General features: G+C 51.4%; 1 non-coding gene across 1 annotated transcript; it reads right to left on the bottom strand.

The window, feature by feature from the left end:
• Window positions 1–5,892: 5,892 nt before the first annotated feature.
• Window positions 5,893–5,976, bottom strand: TRNAL-UAA (transfer RNA leucine (anticodon UAA)). Its single transcript has one exon. It is a non-coding gene; the product is annotated as a tRNA-Leu (tRNA).
• Window positions 5,977–7,159: the final 1,183 nt, after the last annotated feature.

Here is a 7,159-nt window from a genome sequence, read left to right as displayed (position 1 = left end):
TTATGCCTCATGGCACACTTCTCGAATAAAAAAAAAGTTACTGGTCACGTGGCACGCGCAGGTGCTTCTAAAGGTGACCGCAGTAACGTAAATGGAAGAGCGCGTTTTCCGACCAGAGCAGCCGCGTAATGCTTCTAGAGGCATCGGCCTGCAAGAAGACTAATAATAATAATAATAACAATTATTGGTTTTTGTGGAAAGGAAATGGCGCAGTATGTCTCATATACCTTTGGACACCTGAACCGCGCCGTAAGGGAAGGGATAAAGGAGGGAGTGAAAGAAGAAAGGAAGAGAGAGGTGCCGTAGTGGAGGGCTCCGGAATAATTTCGACCACCTGGGGATCTTTAACGTGCACTGGAATCGCACAGCACTCGGGCGCCTTAGCGTTTCGCCTTCATAAAAACGCAAAAAGACTCAGACCGCGCACGCCTGACAAAAACGTGGTGAGAGACCAGTCAAAGAGGCCCGAGAGATTAGAAGGCGGTGGATTGCGCGGCATTCGGAGCATGCGAGCGTAGGGATCGTGCAACAGAGACCACACACACAGGCCTGTCGGGCGCGCGCACTTGAGAAAGAAGATGGATCCTTTACTTTCGGCGCTGTATTCTATGAGACGCGCAGGGCGGAAGGGTAGCCGAACTTCGGGTTTGGGGCGAAAACAAAGAGCAGCTTCTTGCGCTGGTCAAAGCCCGTTACCCAGTGTCGGTTCTCGCCTTTGCATGCGCTACCAAGGCCTGAGCGCGTCGAGGGTTTGTGGAGATGTCAGTTGCGATCAGGAATGGGTTTTTTTCAGTAGCATTTTGTCACGAGTTGGCAGCAGTACAATCAGTCCGAGCGCAACCCGGCGGGCGCGTCTGAAAGAGTAATACTTTCAACGCGGGGGTGGTGAGTCAGCTTTCAGCCCACGTAGCCATTCGAGGTAGCTGTTTTTTTTATTCCTCTTTTTATGTCTGTAAAATATGAGAGAGAAAGGCTACTTTGTTTCGGGCTATTGATTCGAAGTTGATCGGATATCGTTGTTTTTTCTTATAATTTCGATAAAAGTTATTGTACCATTGACTTAGGAACGAAGAGGGTGGAGTTGCCGTGCCACCAAATGACAAGGGCACTCATCGGAATGCAGCTAAAGTCGTGCAGATTAGACGTTGATTCCTTAATTGGAACTGTTCGCCGCGGGTTCTTGGCTATGAATTTTGGCACGTGTTTGCTTTTGTGTGTTCAGTGGATTAGGGCGTGTCAAACTTGGCTTAGATACCAAGGGTTTGTTGCTACATCAACGAAAGTGTAGCTAACGCATTGCAGGGGCAATGAAAGTGCGTGTATTTGTGCGCATTTGCGTACCCGTGCTTAGCGGCGTGCGGTTAGTTAGCTGTTTGTGTTATGCGGAGGTTAACCGAACGAAGTGAGGCTGCAAAATTTTGTGGAGAACAGCTGTAGGAACTTTGGGTAGAGGTTATGGTGACGAGGTGCAGCATTGAGTCAATGAGTTTAAGAGAAGCCTTCCACCAGTTCGGGTTGTCGACTTCGGGGGTGGAGTCAGTGAGCTGGATGCATTGTTCGTTTTTCTGGAGAGTTGTCATTAGAGAGGTCACCCATTCTTGATATCCCGAGCGAACAGTGTTGACAAAGGGAAGTTTCCAGAGGAGCTTAGTCTAATCGGGAATATGTGCTTGCTTTCTGCGTCGTTTAAGGGGCTGTGTGTACATGGTCGTATCAATGATGCAGTGTTCACTGCCACGGGTGTCTTGGGTGTTAAGCCAGACGGCGTGCCGAATATTGCGGGTAAGGGTCAACTCTGTGCATATATCCCTGGTTACTGAGTTGCCCAAGCGAGTGGGGTTGGCCTGATCAGAGTGGAGGGTTTGGAGGGTATGGAGGGAAAAAAAGCAGAAACACAAGAAGAAACTCAGACACCGCATTCTTGAACTCACCCACAAGGCTGCCGACTATGCCGCTCAGTTAGCCGACACTAACTGGGTCGAGCGATGCAACACTGCTGCGCGCCAGATGTCTGTCCGCAACACCTGGCGTCTGTTTTGTGCACTTATTGAACCCACTATATCGCTTGCAGAAACGGCGCGGCCACTCCAACGTGCAATGCACAACTTTCCCGGTACTACAACACAACTGTCCAGAACATTGTGTGACAGATATCTCCGTATCATGGTGGACCCTGACCTTTCTTCATTGTCATACTTAGGGCAACAAATCTGGAGCTGGACGCCCCCTTCAAGCTGCATGATTTGAAGGAGGCCTTGACTGAAATGAAACGCGGTGCTGCACCGGCCGGGACAGTGTTACCGTCAAACTTCTGGCGAACCTTCCGGATGCAGCATATCGTACCCTCCTTGAATTTATCACCCCTATCTGGATTGGAGAGATTCCTCTCCCCCCGGATTGGAAAACTGCCCTAGTGACGTATATTCCTAAGGCAGACAAGCCATCTGATGTGGAGCTCCTGCGCCCCATCTCCCTCACATCTTGTATCGGAAAGTTGATCGAGACTATGGTGTGAGACGGGTTGTCCACTTACCTCGAAACACATCACGTTTTTGCAGACACTATGTTTGGTTTCCGACAACAAAAATATGCACAACACATCCTTCTACAACTCCATCATGACGTATTAGAGCCCAAAGAACTCCCTCACAATGAAAAGGTAGCCCTGGCCTTGGATTTGAAAGGAACCTTTGATAATGTGAAACGTGAAGTATACTCAAGCACCTCCAAGATACCAACTGTGGTCAGAATACATACCGCTCCATCTGGCAATTTCTCACGGGTCGACAGGTCTACATTCGAATTAAGACAAGGAACACGAACCCTATTCCATCGGTTCCCGGGGTAGACCACAGGTGCGGTTTTATATCCCCTACTCTTCAACTTCGCAAATGAAAGACCCTCCTGCAAAATTAAGGTCCTTGCGCGGCATTCGATATGCCCTATATGCGGATGATATCTCTATCTGGGCAACAGAAGGCACTCTCGGACACATGGTGACCTGCCTACAACAGGCAGTGGAGGAAGTGGGCACTTACGCTGCATACTGTGGTCTCCAGTGCGCTGCCACCAAATCAGAATTTGTCCATATTCGATCGTCTCCTCGGGACGACACTTCAATTCACCTCACACTGTCTTCGGACACGATTAGAGAGGCCAAGGTGATCCGCATCCTCGGTCGCTTTATTGACCAACAACGCAGACCGGACACCACACGTAAAATTCCGCACGTATGGCAATCAGGTGGACCGTATGGCCCACCTAGTCTCCATTAAGCGTGGGGGGCTACGAAGCAAAGATGTCTAGCGGCTGGCACATGCCTTTGTAATGAGTAGAATTCTCTACTCAGCCCCCTACCTTCACATGCGCAAACACGACGAGGACCAACTCCAAGTCATGCACCGCAAAGTCATTAAACGGTCTCTTGACCTTCCCATTACCGCGTCCAACCAGCGTTTTTTTGGACCTGGGGGTGGTCAACACCTATCGGGAACTCCTAGACGCCCATCCCCTCAACCAATATACGCGCCTATCACAAACGCCATCCGGTGGCCGCATTCTTGACCGACTGCACATCCAACACACCATCACATTTGAGAAAACGTTACGAGCGCCAGAACCCCGGAGACGCGCCCTCAGGGTCCGACCAATTCCCTGCAACATGTTACACTCTGCTAGCATTTTGGAAGCGCTAGCGTTTTGGGACCCAAAGATGCGAAATTGCCCGCCAGACATTCTGTGTGTTTCTAATTATCCGAGGAACGAGGGCGAGAGCTTGGTCTTACGTCACCCAGTTTACATTCACAGCCGGGGAGCAGTGGCCAGCGAACGGGACTGCAGCGCTGGTCCCCAAGGAACCCAAAGAAACGACGGTATACGTGGACGCAGCCACATACGCCAGAGCAGCGGAGCAGAGCAACAGCAACGCGGTAGCAACGGTGATTGATTCGAACCCCAAGAAACCACTGCATACATGGACGCAGCCACATAAGCCAGAGCAGCGCGGCAAAGCAACGGTGATTAATTCGAACCTACGCGAGATTACCAGCGCATCACTAGAAGACTGTATGATAGCGAGGCTGAAGAAGCGGCCGTCGCTATGCCGGCAGCGGAGGGCTATCGGTATAAACGGCCTTTAACCATCCTTACAGACTCACAAACGGCGTGACGCAACTACCTACAAGGCAGAATGGGGCAAGGAGCGCTCCGCATACTCCGGCCCGGGGACCACATAGCACAACGACAACCAAACGAAGAACCAATTAGGCATACGATAGTATGGACGCCGGGACACACGGGAGTGGCAAGCAACCAAGTGGAGGACAGGATAGCTCGAGGGTACACTTATTACCGAGCATCCAACGTAGGCGACCTCCAGGGAACCGAATCTTTACCGCAATACTATTCGGCGATACTAAATTAATACAAGGGCTGCCGAAAGCGGTATCCACCACCGCACAACTCCCTCAGCAGAAAGGACTCTGACGCGTGGAGGCAGCTACAAACGGGCTTGTCCCGAACCTAAACGTACTTAGCAAAATTTACCCCACACAATACAATGACAAATGCCCCTGGTGCCACGAAACACCCACGCTGTATCCCATAACGTGGGAATGCCAGAAGATAAACGTGTATCCGTTACATGAAACCCGAGTGCGGAGCAATGGGAGGGAGTGCTCTCCAGCGATGGTCGGGTCGAACAAGACGGTCTGATTCGGCGAGCACAACTGGCAGCAGCATCCAGCGGAGCACTGGACTAAGGGCAACAGACCGCTCTGGAGGAAGATGGACGAAGCCATCTGAAGACCGCAGAAGACCAGCGAATCTAGAACTCAATAGTTTTCCACTCACAAACTCGCACCTTTGGGGTTGTTGTGCTCGCGCTCCCTTCCTGCTGTTGAGTTCGGCGAATTTGGACATGTAGAGGATTCCCTGAAAACCACTGCGAAGGTGAATGAGCCCTCAGGAAGAAACATGGCTGCAGGAATGTCAGCAGCGACGGTAGTGGCAGCAGCTACGATAATGGCGTTTCCACGTGTTCGAACAGGTCATCAGACTGCGAAGTACAAGATAAGTGTTGTCCTCTTCGGTCACGCTGGGGTTGAACAATTGCCCGAGAGCTGCGCCTTAGACAGAGGTTCCGCGTTCCGGTCATCAGTACAAGATCTTTCAACTCCTGCTGGGAAGCAGCCCGCATTCCAGTGTCACGCAGGCGCCTTCCTGTTCCATATGGGCGCATTCCGGACCCACGTGCGCGCCCACCTGGAGGCCGCGTGGACGACAACGTGACCGGGTCCTGTTTCCTTTCCATCGACCGAGCTGCGAGGGAACATCAGGACCGCCCTGCCGTGGGTGGTACCATCAGTGCCATCGTTTGACTGGACATCATTCTTCGCACTGTCTTCCCCAGCTAAGGATGTGGCGAATACGAAGAGTATTTAACGAGCTTCTGTTTCGGTACCAGAAGAGCCCCCTTCTTGAGAGATACCCTTTGGTGGGAGAGACTCCCGACTGCTAAGAAGCTCTCTTTACTGAGGAGCACTCTCAGTTGCCCTTACTTGTACATTATGTAAATAGGCTTTGTATATTGTTTTCCAAATTTTCTTCCTCCGATCGTCCTCGTGTCTTCTCCGGCTCAGTCACGCTACCTGAATCCAAGCAGGGTGCTCTCGTACTGTGTAAGAGCTCAGGCTTACGTCAGCCGTAATTTTTTGTTGTGTTCGACTGCAGGAGAAAGAAAAAAAGGGCAGTGCTGTTCAATAGAAATTTGTGTTAATGCTTTTAACAATAGTTGTTAGCCTTTTGATAGGCTAACAACAACAAATCTGTGTTAGTGCTGCGTACGTACAATGTTCACTTGTAGGTCCAAAATAAGGAAAAGCTAAAAAGAAACGTCAGAAGTGGGGTTCGAACCCACGCCCTCTTGCGAGGACCAGAGCTTAAATCTGGCGCCTTAAACCGCTCGGCCCTTCTGACCACGGTGCGGCTGCTTTTACGAACATGTATTCAATCTGTGCAAGTGTGTGTGCATACATGTAGCGTCTATGCCAAAAGTAACCGAGCATCCGCAATGGCAGCGGGAGCGGGCTCTCAGCCGGGCGACGGCGCTGCGATCCCGGGCGTTTGCCACTGCTCCCCGGCTGCGATTGTAAACTGGGCGACGTAAGCCGCGCTCTCGTCCTCTTTCCTCGGATGATACGAAGCAGATAGTATGTGAATGAAAATTGCTTTTTTTTTCAGGGAAAGGAAATGGTGCAGTATCTGTCTCACTTATCGGCGGACACCTGAACCGCATCGTAAGAGAAGGGATAAAGGAGGAAGGAAGAGGTGCCTTTGTGGAGGTGGTTGTGGTGAAAAGCCTTTATTTAATGAAAGAGGTGAGGCTCCTTAAAGAGCCCCGCATTGGGTGGAATCCTTATTCCGGGACCCCATTTGTCGAAGCCGCTAGCTTAGCCCTCTTGACCAAAGCCTCTTGGGGCTGAAGGTCCGAACAGCCAAGCAGGGCCGCCTCCCATTCCTCTCTGGTAGGGTTGGGGTAGGGGGAGAGAGCTGAGTTGCGCTGGCAAGCCCAAACCATGTGGTAGGCGTCAGCCACCTCCCCACAGTGTTTGCACCTGCCAGTGAACGCGGGATCGAAGTGTTTTAGTACTGCCGGGCACAGCATTGTGTTCGTGAATAATCAGAGTAGAACGCGTTCGTTTGCTTTCACCAGTCCCTTTGCAGGGGCCGGGTAGAGGCTATGCCTATTCTTATAATAGGATGTGGTAGCTTTGAAGGAGAGTAAGTAGCTACCTTCAGGTTCCAAGTGCTCAGGAGCCAATGGGAACGCCTTGTGAATGAGTGCTCGGGCCGCCGCATATGCAGCTTCGTTTCCTGCTAGGCCCTGATGGCCCGGAGTCCAAACCAGGCAGCTGGGTGTAGGATCGATATCCCGGCTGCAGTTCCTTAGTATTCGTTCAGCGAGTGGAGTTATCCATCCAGCCTCATAATTGCGACATGCCGAACGCGAGTCTGTTATGTGTTTGGATTTTGAATCAAAAGCAGCTAGGGCGATGGCAACCTCTTCAGCTTGTGTTGTGCCTGGGGCTCGAAAGGAAAGCCCATCCACCTGTATTTCTTGATGTATGACCGCTGCCGTGCACCACTCCCTGTGGGTAGG

Source organism: Amblyomma americanum, chromosome 1 (assembly GCF_052857255.1).
Source record: "Amblyomma americanum isolate KBUSLIRL-KWMA chromosome 1, ASM5285725v1, whole genome shotgun sequence".
In the NCBI taxonomy this organism is placed as follows: Eukaryota; Metazoa; Arthropoda; class Arachnida; order Ixodida; family Ixodidae; genus Amblyomma; species Amblyomma americanum.
Note: the sequence above shows the minus strand (reverse complement) of the source record. Positions and strands in the feature narration are given on the sequence as shown.